Source organism: Callospermophilus lateralis, chromosome 5 (genome assembly GCF_048772815.1).
Source record: "Callospermophilus lateralis isolate mCalLat2 chromosome 5, mCalLat2.hap1, whole genome shotgun sequence".
Lineage (NCBI taxonomy): Eukaryota > Metazoa > Chordata > Mammalia > Rodentia > Sciuridae > Callospermophilus > Callospermophilus lateralis.
In genome coordinates, this window is record NC_135309.1 from 43879935 (window position 1) to 43895939 (window position 16005).

Sequence of the window (16005 nt, forward strand, 5' to 3'; positions counted from 1 at the left end):
TGATAATGGTGACCCAATTAGATTTGTATTTTAAGAAGGTCCTTTGATTGCTAAATGGACAATGAATCGTGGGTACAAAGAGGAATGTCAATTAGGAGGCTAGTGCAGGAGCAGGCTCAATGGGACGGTGGGGGAGTGACAGAAGTGATGGAGGTAGAGTCAATGGAACCTCCTGATGGATGGCTGCTCCATTCATCCATGAACTCTAGCCAAGAGTTACTTTAACTTCCCTTTCTCTCTCCGCAACTCCCGTTTGATGGGATGTGGTAAGTGTAGGAAGCTCAGATTCAGAGCAGTGCACATCCGGAGGCCAGTTTGGGACCTGTTAGTACTGGACATATGGGTGATGATGTCCAGTTGGCTGCCACGAGTCTGGATCTGGGAGGAGAGGCAGGGACTGGGAATGGATATGCTGACTCATTGCCATGGCAACAGCATTGAAAGCCACAGGACAGAGGAGATGGCGGATGTAGAAGGAGGATAGGAAGAGTGAGCTCTCAGACGGTACAGAACTTAGACGTGGCGGAAGCACTAGGAGAATCGGAAGGGGTGCGGTGGCATGGCAGGCGGGAGAAAGGAGAGATGCGGGCGGAAGATGCTGAGAGTTGGCTTTGACTGTCCAGAGACTGTTGGGGACCTCAGTGACAGCCTTTTTCAGTGGAGAGGTGGGCATAAAGCCTGGCCAGAGTGGGTAGAGAGGAGATGTCAGATCCACATGACCGTCAAGGGGGTTTGTCCAAACAAAGAGCCGAGAAATAGGGTGGTGGCTTGAGAGGGACATGGAGGTCAAGACAGGAGAAACCACAGCATGTTTTAAGCGGGTGGCCCAGGAGGGAGGGACCCTTTATCCCAAGAGAAGGTGATTCTCTAAGAGGCGTGGGAGCTGTGATTTGGTGTGCCAATCGAGAGGCTGGTCTCAAGTAGGGACAGGGAGACTTTCTTCAGGAGGGACCGCTGGAGGGAAGACAGAGGGGGAGGATGTGGTGGAAGGACCCTCGGGTTCTGTGACCCCCAGACATCTGTCTCCAGATCAGAGCTCTCTCCTGATCCTTCTACCCTTCCTGTCTCCACCCAACGGCTCCGAGCACATTGACCTTTCCCACAGGTGAATCTTCCCTGATTCAGCCCATTCTTCCCTGGCCTGTCTCTTGTCCCCTTTCTCCAGGGAGCCTCCCCGGGTATCTTCAACCCGCAGGCTGCAGGGGCCCTGAGGATTCAGAACCCAGACTGGCCCCTGGTTAGTAGGCTTCAAGGGCCAGGAGGAGGGAGGATGCCTTTTGAGTCATTGTCACTAAAACCTCTGCGGCCAGGGAGATGCAGCCAGGGAGATGCAGCCAGATGATGAGTGTGTCGAGTGTGAGAGGAGAGGTTGAGGTGTGGGTTCTGGAGGGTTCTGGAGTCGCACCCACCCAGGTTCAAGTCAGAGGTCCTTACCAGTTGTGTGGTCTTTGACAGCTTTTTTTTTTTTCTTTTTTTCCTAAAAACTTGTCTGAGCCTGAGTTTCCTCATCTGTAATGTAAGTTTAATAACATCAGCTTACCAGGATAAATTAGATAATGTGTATAAATTATGTCTGGCACAATATTAGAGCTCATAAATATCATCAGTATCACCTTTATTAATGCTGGTTGTGTTCCTACCATTTTATGGGGGACTGAGGGGTGGGCAGGGATTGAACTCAATGGCACTCAACTACTGAGCCACATCCCCAGCCCTATTTTGTATTTTATTTAGAGACAGGGTCTCTCTGAGTTGCTTAGCACCATGCTTTTGCTGAGGCTGGCTTTGAATTCATGATCTTCCTGCCTCAGCCTCCTGAGGTCCTGGGATGACAGGTGTGCGCAGCCGCACCTGGCTCCTACCATTTCTTCAATGAGATGTCACGGAAATCACTTGAGCTTTCCATGCCACAGTTTCCTGGTCTGAGACATGGGAATAATAATAGTATCCTCCTTAGAGGGCTGCTGACATGAATAAATTGTAGTGTGCAAAGAGTTTAGTACAACAGCTGGCACATAGTAGGCATTTAAAAACAGCTTGCTGCTGCTACTGATGACCGGTAACAATGCCTACAATTATTATTGCTCTGCACCTCCATCCCCCTTCCTGAACTGTGCGCCCTGTGATGACTGGAGACTGGTTGCCTTGCTGTCCCCGCCTCTGCCATGTGTGGCAAAGGTGACCCTCCCCCTGTCCTATCCTCCCTCGCTCTGCTCTTTACGCATTGCTTCTCGAACTTTCCCACGAACCCATTCATCTCTGGCTGTAAGGTTACAAGGCTTTGGAAATTAATTTTCAAAATTAAACTCTTCTGACCCTTTAAACTTCATTTCAAATCCCCTTAGCGCCTTAATGAAGCTCAGGCTATTTTGGGCACTTTGGGGAAGTGTGGCTGACAGTGCCTTTTAAATTTACAGAGCAGCCTAGGAACTCTCATGGCCCCAAATATGTATCTGTATAATTAAGAATAAAAATCATAATCCCCAAGGCAGGCTGTGTTAGTGAGCATCAGGTTTAATAGAGGATTAGGAGGTGGAATTAAAGTTGCCCAAGGGGTACACCGAGAGACTTCAAACACCTTTCGGAAAACAAATTAACGTGGTTTTCAGAAACCCTTTTCCAAGGGCGGTGGAGGGTTTTCCTCGGGCTTCCTCGCTTTCTTTTGAAATGTATTTTTAACACTTGTATAAACAGTTTGGGCCCGTGACATGGGGCTTCCTGTGCTCCCTTCATTAGCTGGTGTCTCTGGGAGAAGAATTTGACTCATTATCTGGGTGTTTTGATCTCCCTGGCTGGGCCTGCCCGAGGCCACCCTTTTTCCTTTCCTGTTGCCTAGTGGTGTGGGAGGGGCTGGTCTGTGGCTGGTCATGTCCTCCTCTCCTTGCCAAGCCTGACTTCTCAGAGGGGCTCTTAGTCCCCTAGGAAACTGGATTTCCCAGGCAGGGGCGGGGGTCAGGGCAGTGGTTGCAAAGCTGACCCTGCCTCAGGCACAACTGAGAAATGGGCACGCGGGGCCCTTCATGCACTTGCCCTTGCCCTCTGTCGGGGTTGTGTGGAGTGGACTGTGAGGCCTCTGCAGGTACCAAGGCACTAAGGTACCTGCAGAGGTACTAAGAACACCGTGTCGCAGTGTTCACAGAGTGACTCTGCCCAGCTCTGGAGTGGACCGGGATGGTCATTAAAGTTCCTTGTAAACCAGATTCTGCAATTTACACTTTACAAGTGGAGTCTGAGCAGGCTGTGCTGGCCTTTACAGCAGCAGGGACACCTGTGATGGAGGACACAGCAAGCGGCTCCCAGCAACTCACCAGTTCTGTTCCGCTGTCCTTGCTTGAGGCACAGGAGCCCTGGCCCTGTTCTCTTTGGAGCCTGCAGCATGACACTCAGCCATAGGGTTCCCTCTAGGGAGCTGATCCTGCAGGGACTTGGGACAGAAGCTCCAAACTGTGTCTATCCAGTCTCCCTTTTAAAGCTCACATTCTTCCTGTGTAAAATGAGGGTAATAAATAATGGCAACACTTATGAAGCACTTACTGTGTGCCGGATAATCCTTAAAGCATTTATTTGTTTATTTTGTTAGTTCTTAGGATGCAGTAATGTTATTGTCCCCATTTTTCAGAGGAGGAAATTGAGGTCTTGGGAGATTGACTCACGGAGGATACATGGCAGCAACTGTTGACCAGTGATCCCTCATGGGATTGTAGGGCCTGGGCTCAGCTGGGCAGCCATGCTGGCATAGCCCAGCCCTGGTTCTTGACTTCAGGAGGGATAAATGACATTAGCTCCTTTCAGCTTGGTCAGTGTCATATTCATCTGCAGCTGTCCCAGGCTGGCAGGGGACAAGGGGTTATAGTGGCACTTTTGGGCCAGTGGCTGGTCTTGCCTTAGGCAAAACTGAGAAATGGGCATGCTGGGCCTTCGGCACCCAGACCCCTCTGGGTGTAGTCCAGGCTGGGCTGATGGATGTGCCACATTCTAGATGTTTCCCTCACCTTTGCCACTGGGCTGGTGAGTGGAGAGGATCTCTGGGAGGGTGATTCACCCTGAGTTCAGACACATCCACATGGAGTGTCTGCTTCCTGCTGCTTCAGACAGGTGCTCATGATATAGGCGGAAGGGAGTGCGTGGTCACGTGGTCTGTGGGTGAGGACAGGGAGGGCGCCCCAGCATCATCAGCCAAGCACTCCTGCTTTTCATCGGGCCTGCAGTAAATCACCTTGCACGCTCACAGAGTTGCCTGCCCTGTGCACAGAGGGAACTCTGGTCTTAGGTCATGGAGCTACAGTCACCAGGGATGCACTGTCACAAGGAGAATGGAGGTGGGATTTAGGCTGCACTTTGAGGAGGGTGGTGTTTCCACCCACAGAGGAGGGGGTAACATTGTGGGGCTTATCTGTGTTTCATGCTCCTGATACCCCTGTGCTGCTATCAGCCCAATATAGGCTATGAAACAGAGAGGGCAAGCCGTTGCCCGAGGTCACACACTGGGTCTGAGTGAGGCCAGATGCACCTGCACGCATGCTCCCTGCAGCAGCTGGGAGCAGGAGGAAGGAGGCCTGGAGGGTTGGAGGGGTTGGTGAGCAACAGGCGGGGCATGGAGGTATATGCCCAGAATTTAAGCTTATTCACTGGTATGCATTTAACAACAGGCTCTCCAGGAAGAAAACGGGGGAAAAAGCAGCAAGAAAGCCTGAAGTTGAAGCACTTGCCAATTTCCATGGTATAAATATTCCACAATGGCCAACTTCACATTATCCATGTGAGGCCACTGAGTACCAGCTGCTGTGAACTGGTGGCACTTTTCCACTGGTCTCCTCACTCAGGCCGTAGTATGCAGGACTTTTTTTTTTTTTTTCTCCAGGAGAGAGCAGAGAGGTGGTAGGAGGGGAAGCAACTTTATGAGGGCTTTCCTTCAAAGTGCAACTCTTGGGGTTGTCTAGTCTTAGGAAAAAGAGGCTGCAGGATGAAGCTGGTGAGGCCACTACTGACTCTTGGGGCAGGAAGTAGGGAGTGGGGTCCTTGGAGGATGGGCCAGGTCCCTTTGTACTCAAGGAACATCTTTCCCTCTGTCCGGCGTCTCCTGGATCTCTTGCTCTGAACACACAGTTCTTGGTGGGAAGCTTCCGTAGACAGTGAGACCTCTGTGCTCTCAACTCTCCTTTACCCTCTAAGGTCAGGTTGGGCCTCAGTCAGTTTCACATGGAGCTCTTGGCTTCATTTTGGGTGTCTAGTCCAACAAGTTAAAAACAATGACAGCAACAACATTTCCCCCCCAAGGGTTGACCTGGGTATATTCATTTGGGGAAAAAAGACATATCAGACTTTGTGCACAGCTGGCCTTTCTGGACATATTTGGGACTGGAGGGTCCATAGGGAGGAGCTCCTGCCCTGCTCCTGTGTGGGCAAGGCAGCCAGGGCCAGTGGCGTGTGGTCAGAGGGCTGTGTTGGAATGGCCTGGAACTACAGCCTTGCTTCCCAATGAAAGGTGGTTTTGGCTGGACTTTGAAGCAGAGCCAGGACTCAGGAGGAGAGGGGTGGGGTGGGGGTCTTGGGAGTGGTTACCTGGCCACTATTGGCCCTTGGCTGTCAGACCCACTTCCTGCCTTTCCTCTGCTGGGCTCTATAACGTATCCCAAAAGCTGGTCTTGCAAACTCTGATTCCCAAGCTTCCTTGACACTTGGCTTTGGTGGGTTTTGCAGGGCAGGGGGAGGGGCGGGGAGAGGTCTGTCTTCCCCTCTCTCTGGCGTGGGCCATGCCTCCTCCCAGGCTCTAGCTGTCATTTGTTGGCTTCTCTCTATGGGTGCAGCTGACCCACACTGAGGAGGCCCACAGGTGACTTGACTTCTGGGCTCTGGAGTCCTCTGCCCCCGCTGTTCCTCCAGCTGAGTGCCTGTGGCTGCTCTTCTCTCTCACCTCGCTGACCCCGCCTGTCTTTGCAGCTCTTCCAAGTCTGTACCTACTTCACATTGGCTCTGGTCTGCTTTCCTGCCAGATCCAGCCTGTCTTGTGGAGTGTGAAGGGACGAGGGCGAGGAGCCCTCCTGGGAGTGGAGTACCTGCCTCACTGTGCTCTTGGGCCAGACCAGATGCCAGCTGACCTTCCAGTTCCTTGCCTCAGTCTGTGTGGGCCCCAGACCCTGAGGCTTTGGTGATTTTCAAAGCAGATTCCAAGTCCCCTGCTGGTTACCCCCTCAGGGCTGTCTTCTGGAGACCAGGTACTGGACTGAAGGTTCAAGATGACCCATTATCATGCAGCTCTTCACCTGTGGGGTCAGGGCTGGCCCCTCCAGCCTCATTCAGCACTCCATGTTGACTGGGGGCTTTCAGTCTTGCTTAACCCCTTCTCCCTCACCCTGCCTAGCCAGGGAAGAGGGCCTGCTCACCTCTGGGTCAGATCTTCATCCCATAGCTTCCTGGAGGCCCACATCTGAGTGGGAAGAAGGAGTGAGGGCTGAGTTCTGTTTTATGAGGAGAAACACTCAGCCAGGGTTATGCACCATTCGCAGGAGGGCTCAGCTTCCTGGCTTCCAGCTCCAAGTGGCCACAGGAGGGTTTGGACTGAGGAATATGCCTGTGAAAGGTTCTTGAGACCCTTCCTCAAAATTCCAAGGCTTTGAGGAATAGAGTTGGGAAACCACCAACCTAGGCTTAGCTTCTGTTTTATGTGTGCAGACACCAAGGCCAGAGAATTCCTCAAAGTCACACTGAGCCAGTGGCAGCAGAGGATCTCAGGACTTTGTCTGCCAGTCCAGTGCCTCCAGGTCCCCTGACTCTGGAAAGCACAGTGGGCTGGGACAGGTGAAGGAAGACAGCATAAGGCAGCCCTGCTCTTGGGCCTGTCCACAGAACCCTTAACCTGGCCCTCATTCCCTGGGAGTCACTGCACCCAAGCATCCCCTTCAAGGTCAGCAGAGGCCTGCCCAGGGACCCAGATGCTCTTGGACACCAGACTCCAGGTGCAGGACATGTGCAGGTGTGGAGACCTGCCCTGGGTGTGGCTTCCAGAGAAATCCTGGCATCCACTCTGGTAGTACTCAGCACAAAGTTGCACAAGAGCCGTGTGGCTGCGGTTGTGCTTGTGTTACTCTTTGTAGAACCGAGAGAGGTGTTTCATGGGAGAGATGACTCAGCAGTACTGGGCCCCATGAATTTGCCAAGGGAGGCCAAGATGGACGGCCACTGGGCCAGAGCAGAGGCGTGTGTCCTGTTGGAGTGACACTGTGGCGAGCAGGGAGTGTCCACTGCTCCCTCCCCAGACCTGGTCTGCTTGTATCCTCAATCCTCTCCCACCCCAACCCCCGAGGTTGCCATGACTTGGCTGAGGCAGGGACTCGCCTGCTCTTTTACCCACTGGGTCACTGAGGGGTCAAGCAGGGTTGCCCCACCCAAGCAAGGACTGGGACAGGGTGGGAGACACATCAATGTCTAGAGAGGAGGCACAAGGCCTTCAATGACTGGCCTGCCTGCACTTTAATCCGTGAAAATAGGAAGCCATTGAAGGTTTTGGAGCAGGTGAGTGAGTGCTGATGCCAGAGAGGTGATCCAGGAAGGTGGAGAGGGGGTGGGCGGGGCACTGGGAGAGTGAGGCAGGGCAGGGCATGGGAGAAGAGGGTGAGGCTACACAGTTTCTAACTCAAGCCTTGAAGAGGGCTGGCTCTCAGGGCAGTGGCCATGGAGCTGGACTCAAGGTCTGAGGAGGAGCTGCTTTCCCTACTGCAGGAAGGTTTGACTCAGGAACCTGGAGTGGCAGTGGAGAGGACCCTGCTGACCCACACCATGGGCAAGTGACTTAACTCCCTCTGAAACTCCCTTTGGCAATCTCATCTGCCAATTGAAAATAATATCATATACTTGATAGGATGGTTGGGAAGAAGGAATGTGTGAAGAAGCCTTAGCATGGCTCCTGGTTCTGGAAAGTGCTTGGTCACTGGAGCCGAAGAGGAGCCACTTTTTCCTCTGCTGGTGGCTGAATCCTCCCAAGGGTCCCGTCTAACACCAGCCTCTCTAGTCTTTTCAACAACCCCTCCTCCAAGGCCTGTTTTCACAACCTCTCTGAGGCCCTGTGGGGTCAAGGTAGGTGAATGCCAGGGTCCCCTCCCTCCCAAGGTGAGCTTTTACCTTCTTACTGTGCCCATGACTTGGCTGAGGAACAGACTAGCCTGCTCTTTACCCACGGGGTCACTGAGGGGTCAAGGCCAGGGATGCCCCGCCCATAGGCCACAGGGCTAGGCCTTGGTTATCTCAGCCTCCTGGCTTGAGGAGCTAGAGAGGAAGGTTTGCCATGGTCTGGGTGGCCTGACTAAGCTGCTTGTACTTGTCACTTCTAAAATCCCCCTCCCTTTATTGATGATAATTATCAGGAAGTTACGTTAGAGAAAGGATGTTTTAGTAAAGAGATGTGAAAGGAATGTAGCAGTTGACCGAGATGTGTCTTGAAGGAGTCCTGGCTTCTTTCTCCCTCAGAGCTCAGAGGCTGGGTTGGGGAGTCTGTGGAGAAGCCCCTCTTCCTCTTGGGACCCCTCTCCTTTTGTGGTAATTGAGCTGAAAACCAGGTCCTGCTCATGGGCCACTGGCACCATAGGAGAGCACCGAGGCTCTCTGAGCTCAAGTGAGCGGGTAGATGGACACAGAGCCAAATCCTGGGGCCCTTGGAAGGGATGCTGCTGTTGGGAGGTGGGTGGTGCTGCCAACTGGCTGATGAAAGCATCCTGGGTCTGTTCCTCCCTACTTCCGCCACACCCTGGGCTGACCTGGGTGCTGCCCCCCGCTTGTCTGGGCTGCCAGACATTTGTCTCCCTGGATCCCTGGCTTCACCCTCCACCTGAGTGGTGAATGGGGAGGAATGACACACAGCAATGATTTCCTGACCACAGGGCCCACCCTCCTTCTCTTGGAGACCATATAGGGCAGGAAGAGTGTACCAGGGAGGCACCAAAGGGTAAGGATCTGGCCCTCAGGTCTCATGGGAAGGAGCCTGGGCTCCATGTTCTAGCTGGGGCTCTGGAGAGATTCTGTAAAAATTCTTCAGCATGTGGAAAAACAGGCTGAGGAGAGGTCTCCCCGCCCCCCGTGGACGCTTGCCGTGTTGGAGGTGTCCTCTGCAACTGGAGAGGCTGAGGGAGATAGAGGAAGAATGAGAAGGAGAGGGTTCTGCTCAAGTCTGGGGAACCATGTCTTAGGAGAATCCACCAAATCCTATAGTTTTGCCGGGGGGGAGGGCGGGGGGGGCGCTGTTTGCAGTCAGATTAGACAGATGATCCCTTGGTCAACCAAACGTGGCATCTGCTTCACAGGTGGCTTGTGTCCCACTCTGAGGAAAGGGGCCACTTCAGAGATTCTCAGTTGGGCAGGTGCCCAGGCTGGCCCCTGCGGCAGAGCATTCCACCTGCTGGCAGTCACCCAACTGTGTGGCCCAGGATTTAGAAGTTCCCCATTAAACAGAATCATGGCGCTCTTGTCCCTATTTGCAGGGGAAATAAAACCCAAATTGAAGAGAGTGAATCATAACGTTCTTAAGTGTAAGTTTTTTCTCCCATAAATTTTTAATTAAACCTTTGGCACCCATTATGCCTTCATGCCTGGAAAGCCCAGGCAGATGCCAGAATTTCCAGGACCATTTCAAACATGTGTGAATCCAGCACAACTAGCCACAGCCCCACGTGCGCACGGCTGGGACGGGAGCTTTAATAGTTCTGTGGTGGCCTAACAGTTATATTTTCGGCTGGTAAAACTGCCTCATCCGTGTGTCACATTTGGCACGTGAGTGCTTTGTTTTGGTCACAAGTACCCAGGCCCTTGGCAGAGGCAAAGAAATCAGTGGCCCTGCTTCTCAGCCCTCAAGGTGTGCATTTCCATCTTTACAACTATCTATTTGTGTTCATATGATCTTATCAAACTGGCCTGAATACCCACCTTGTAACTTGGACTTTTTATAAAACTTAAGAAACCCTTTCATGTCCTCACGATGGTGTTTGGGTGTTTGATTGCTTATGTTTGCTCTAAGGGAAGGCCAAATTCTGCTGTGGCCTATTGTACAAAGGTTCGGTTGCATTAGTTCTCATACAGAAAAGGGAGGGCAGGGCGGAGTCCAAGCCAGCATGTGGTGTGGAGGCCAAGATGTCCATTTGCCGGTGGCTGGAGTCATGTTCATATGGCAGACAGATAGTGGCTTGACACATGGCAACTGGCTCGAGTTCCTTGGCAGTAACTGTGCTGAGAAATGTGTGAGGAAGAGAGTACTGGAATTAGAATTAAGAAGAAAGGAACTAAGTGTCTATGTAAGGCAGATTTTAGAACTACCATGAGCCTAACGTGGCTTCGAGTGAACAGGACAGCTTCCTGTTATCAAGTAATCCCTCATTAACCCTGATGCCTCAGGGTCATGTGCAGGGTTTTGGTTTTGTACCAAGGTTGGTTATCCAGAACTTGAAAACAAAGCCTTAAAGTTATTAATGCCACTTTGTTCGCGTACATCTGTTTACAGCCATTCTCTCCCTTCGTTGGTATTAATTAAATCAAAATACAGAAACAGAACTGGCCTGAGGCCACATCTTTCTACTATTAAAGCCGTTCTTGGTAATTTGGCTTTAGCAAAAGCACATCATCTAATTTTGTTGGTAGTTTTGTTTGTATTTAATTTCCAAATTTGCTTTTTATGGGTTCAAGGGCGATAAATATGGGGAGATCTATTAGGATAGCTCTAATTTTTGTTTTCATATATGCATTCATTCATGCAGCTGGTGTCTTTATTGAGCTCCTGCTGGGTGATAGGCATATTCTAGGTATATTCTAGTGAGTAAAGAAGAGGAAATCTCTGGCTTGTAGAGTTTATAAACTAGATGCAGAAATAGACCCCCCCAAACCAAAATAAAACCAAATAAACACACATACCCCTCACAAATGAGCAAATATACAATACAGTGTTGGGTGGAGATGAAGGAAAGGGGACTGGGTAAGGGAATGGAGCCAATGGGAAGCTCCCTTCAGATGGGATGCTGGGGTAGGCCTCTCTTGAAGAGGTGACATTTGCTCTCATGAAGTGAGGGAAGGGATGAAGTGTGCCAATTGGGCCAAGGGAGTTCTAGCTCAGGAAAGAGCCAGTGTACTGATCCTGACCCTATGTGTTGTATAATTTTTAAATTATGTTGTGAATAAAAATTTTATTTTTATTGACACATGGTGAGACTGGTTATTTGGGACTTGGGGCACTGTAACACTGTAGCAAGTCAAGTATCCAGCCTGATGCCAGGGCCCAGGAGGACTCCATACCTAGACAGAGGAGGAGGCAGAAGGGTTCCCCATGGCTTGCTAGCTGAGAGGTGGGTGCAGCACCTTGGGCTGAGGGATAGCAGAGGAGATGCCTGGTACCCGCCACCCCCACTGTAGCCTGTGCCCCCATGATAAGATCATCCAGGGAAGTGTGCAAAGTTGAGCACGCCTCAGAATTACCTAGAGGGCTTGTGAACACACACTGCTGAGCCCCACCCTCAGGGCTTCTGATTCAGGAGGTCTGGGTAGGGCCTGAGAATGCAGGTTCCCCAAGTTCCCAGGTGATACTAATGGTGCCAGTCCAGGGCCACACCTCAAGAACCGCTGCTTCAGAGCAAACTGTGCGTACCATGCTGGGATTTGTCCAGAGGAACTGGAGAGAGAATGAGGCACGGAGTCTTGGGCTAAAGAACCTTTTCAGGTTATACATAGAGAATTGTCTGGCTTAGTGGGGCCCTATTGGAGAATTACAGCCATTGTCTGGGGCCTCCAGGGGCATGACCAGGTCACATCAGAATGTGTGACAGATGACTACTCATCAGCAAGTGTGTTCCAGCTGCTGTGGTCACTACAGTCTGGAGCTTCATGGGTCAGGAAGGAGCCTACGGTGGATGATGGGGTGGGGGTGGTCATGGCCCTGCCACAAAACCTGGGGCAGTGAGTACGCTGTAAATATGGGCTGGCACTGAGAATCTCTAGGTGACCTTGATGTTACCACCTAGAGGTTCCCATCAGTGCCCTGTAAACCTGGACTCCAGCAGCTCTCCTATTCCTCCTTCTTGTCCTCTGTCCTTCCCTGACTTTAGCCCTGTCTTCAGCACTGGTATTTGTGAGGGTCCTTTGCAAGTCCCTTGGTGCTCCAGGAATGTGAGTTGGTGTCACTGAGAAGAGCCCTTGACTCCTGGCCTGTTTTCCTGAGTGAAGGTCCTCTGCCCTTCTCTGGGGTACACCCTTGGGTGTGGGTTTGTGCATCCAGAGAGCAGGAAGGAGAAAAAGAGGAAGAAGGAGGAGGAAGGAGAAGGGGGAGGACAGGAGGCAGTGGGCCATGCTCAGCCCGGAAGCTGCAGGGAGCTGATGGGGAACAGCTGAGCCAATGGCTCTGCTCTCTCAGAAAATAAATCCCGGCTTCTGAAGAAGCTGCAGAAAATTGATTTCTCGCAGCTTCAGTGGTCATCCTGAAGGATTTGGTGGGGCGGAAACTGGGTCCACTTCTCATCTCCCTGCACTCTGTTCATCAGGTTTCTCTCAGAGGCAGCCGCTGGGTCAGCTCCTCCTTGCAACCCCACCACCCAGTGCCAATGGGAAAGGGCAGAGGTCCTGTTGCCTTTTGGGCCTGCTGCCGTGGAAGGGAAAGGTGCATGTGCTCTTGCAGCTGAGCTGGGATCGGACAGGGATGAAGCTGTGGGCCTTGGTGTCTGGGATGCAGAGGGGGCAGGGCTGGAGTGGGTGCCTTTAGAGTTCAACCTCTCCACAGCTGTCCAGTCCCTCTGCAAGTGCTAACATTGGCTAGTTCAGAGACAGCAGCTGCCAAAATTGGGCCTGGCATAGGCATCCTCCAGAGCACTGGGAGGGAATGGCAGAAGTGGGGCCTTGTCTGGGAACAAGGACGGTCCTCTGATATGGTCCCCCTACAATTGTGGAGAGAGGATTTAACCCAGGCTAAAGGGAGCTAAAGATTCCCACAGCCAGGGAGGAGGCCACAGCTCTAGACTGATGGTCCCTGAGCTCCTGTGGGCTTTGGATGATTTCATGGAAAATTTGGGCAGGGTGCTGTGGGGCAGAGCCGTGACCTCTCAGCTCAGCAGCCTGTGCAAGGAGTGGCTTAGCCTTCCAGAGACATGCAGTGTAGACTCATCACAACTCGGCCCTGCAGATGGGCTGCCCTGGGCCAGTCTTGTACTGCTCTGGTTCCCAGCTTGCTCCTTAGCTGTCAGGAGGGACACATTCCGGTCTTGCTGGGCTGTTGGGAAAACCCAGCAAGACCAGTGTACAGTACCCGTGTGGAGAGGTAGGAATTAGATCCAGAAGGAGTCTGGGCCACTTGGGGTCACTTTCACAGAAGGTTAGAACTTAGAATGGATCACCTTTCCTGGTGGTCCTTGCTAATATGGTCTGTCAGTGTCTATTCCCCTGAGGGATGGCCTTGTATTGCGGGAGTGTTTCCATCTCGCCTGACTTATTGGAAGGAGCAATGATGAACCACTGCCAAAAAATATCAAGTTCACCGGGGGGTTTTGAAGCTAAAACCCCTGAAAAGTGGCAAGTGTTTCTTTTTCCTTGTCTTGTTTGTAGTGGCAGCGTCTGTTGCTCACACCTGGGGCCCTGGCACTTGAGCTGGGGGCTAGAGTGAGGAGGGAGAAGGAAGAAAGAAAAGTGGAATCCTGGACCACTTAGTAGATAAGAAGTAAAGGGCCATTCTTTAGGTACAAGTGGACGGAAGCCTTTTAAGCTCCAACCATCCCAAAGTTAGAAATAATAATACAATGATGATAATGTATGGTTCATTATTTTCCAAGTGCAGCCTAATTAGGAATTGTATGCATTGGAGTTGTATATGTAACCTATTTATGTAATGATGTTATAAATACTTACAATTAGTAAAAAGTAACCAATTTACGAGGTTCCTATTTGCAGACACTGTGCTAAGCACTTTAATAGCCATCTTTTTTTTTTTTTTTTTAAAGAGAGAGTGAGAGAGAGAGGGAGGGAGAGAGAGAATTTTAATATTAATTTTTAATTTAGTTCTCGGCGGACACAATATCTTTGTATGTGGTGCTGAGGATCGAACCCAGGCCGCACGCATGCCTGGAGAGCGCGCTACTGTTTGAGCCACATCCCCAGCCCAATAGCCATCGTTTTATTATGATTATCTCATAAACCCTGTGGATGATTGTCTTAGTCTGTTTTCTGCTACTATAACAGAAGACCACAGGCTGGGTAGTTTGTAACGAACAAATATATTTGTTTCAGGCTTCTAGAGGCTAAGAAGTTCAAAAGTGAGGGGCTATGTCTGTGAGGACCTTCTTTTTGTGTCAGAAGTTATCACATGGTAAGAGAGGAAGGTCCAGCTCACTTTTAAAGCAAAATGACATTAAGGACACGAGCCCACAGCACCTCATCCCCGTACAGGTCCCACATCTCTGTGTTGTAGATTAGGTTTTGCAACATGTGAACTTTAGAGACACATTCAAATCATAGCAGTAATTGTTATTGCCATTGTAACGTGAGGGAAGCTGAGAGGTAGAATTACTTGTCTGCTGTCCACTGAGGCAGGGCAGGGGAGCCAAGAGCTTGGGCTCTGGGCTCAGACAGCCCCAGGGTTTGCCCTAGGAATACTATTTCATGGATGCTAACTGTGTGCGTGTGGGATAGAGAAGCAGGAAGCTTTGACTATAATATGGATGAGGATGAAGATGGACGTGGTGACAAAGGCCAAGGCTCTGGAGCTAGACTGCATGAGTCAAGTCTCCAGAGCACTACTTACCAGCTGGGAGCCTTGAGGAAGCACCTCGGTTTCCTCATCTGTTCAATGGGATGACAGCTGGGCCTCCCTCAGGCCACTCGTGAAGATTCAATGGTCAGTCCACGTGAAGCGCCTGGAGGAGTGGTTGTCCTTGTGGCCTCTGCACATTCTCTCAGGTCTGCACTTTGCCACACAGGAAGCTCTGTGGTTAGTATGGTGAACCTGGCACATGCTAGTGCCCAATAAATATTCCCTAGATGAAGGACTGGAATTTACCTGGTGGCCTAGGGGTCTGCTGCAATCATTAATCTTCTCTTAAAAGGATCCTCCCCACAACTTCCTGCCTGAGTCTAACCTGCAAGTGGGGAGCCTATCTCTTGTCCACACTGGCCACCAGGCCATCTCTGGATCTACTTGGCAGGAGTGTGCAGTTCCTGGTGTGCCCCGGTACCCACCGGAGGGCTATGTGGTGACAGACCCACTTCTCTAGCTTTCCGGGTGGGGGTGGGAGGGAAGCCATTGCTCCCTGAATAATGGGGCTCCTTTGAGTGGGTGTGTGAGCTGTGGAAACAGAGCCCTCCCCCCAGCCTCCTGGGAGGGGGCTCACAGAAAGCTGGGCCAGCCAGCCCAGGAGGCTGCAGAGCCTGTCAAGGTTAACAGATAGTCCTTGGCTCTCCCCTAGGAAGTAATTCAACTTCTCTCCTGACTTAGGCCACATTGTTTCAAAGCATGTGGTATAAACTACTGACCACTGGGGAATTGCTTGAATTAACAAACTCATTTTTCCCGAGACCTGAGGTTGAACTTGAGTGAGGAGTTCAGGGCTCTTTTGCAGAAATCCAATAGATCGGGAGAACTCATGTTACACTGTTTTCAACGTTGATCAAATGCACATTTTGCGTGGTGGGGCCGCTCCACGCCTGCACACTTTCAGCAGCATTAGATTCCTTGGAACGGCTGATGCACCAGGAAGTAGCTGGCACTGGAGCTGGGCTTGGGGAAAGAGTTGGAAGGGACTTCAGAACAGATACTGCCTCCTCCTTTTTTGTCTCCCCCAACACCCCAGCACCTACCCTTCCAAAAGCCTCTTATTAGGAAAGGGTGTGAAGGGTTTGCTTGAACAACTCTGGGTTCTGAGCTGAGTTCTAGGACCCCACCTCAGCACCTCTGCTTGGGAGGGCCTTCTGAGCCTGCCTCCCCTCCACCAGTGTGCCCCTGCCGCAGAGGGCCCCCACACATCCACAAGATCAACAAGAAGCTAAATCTTCACACTC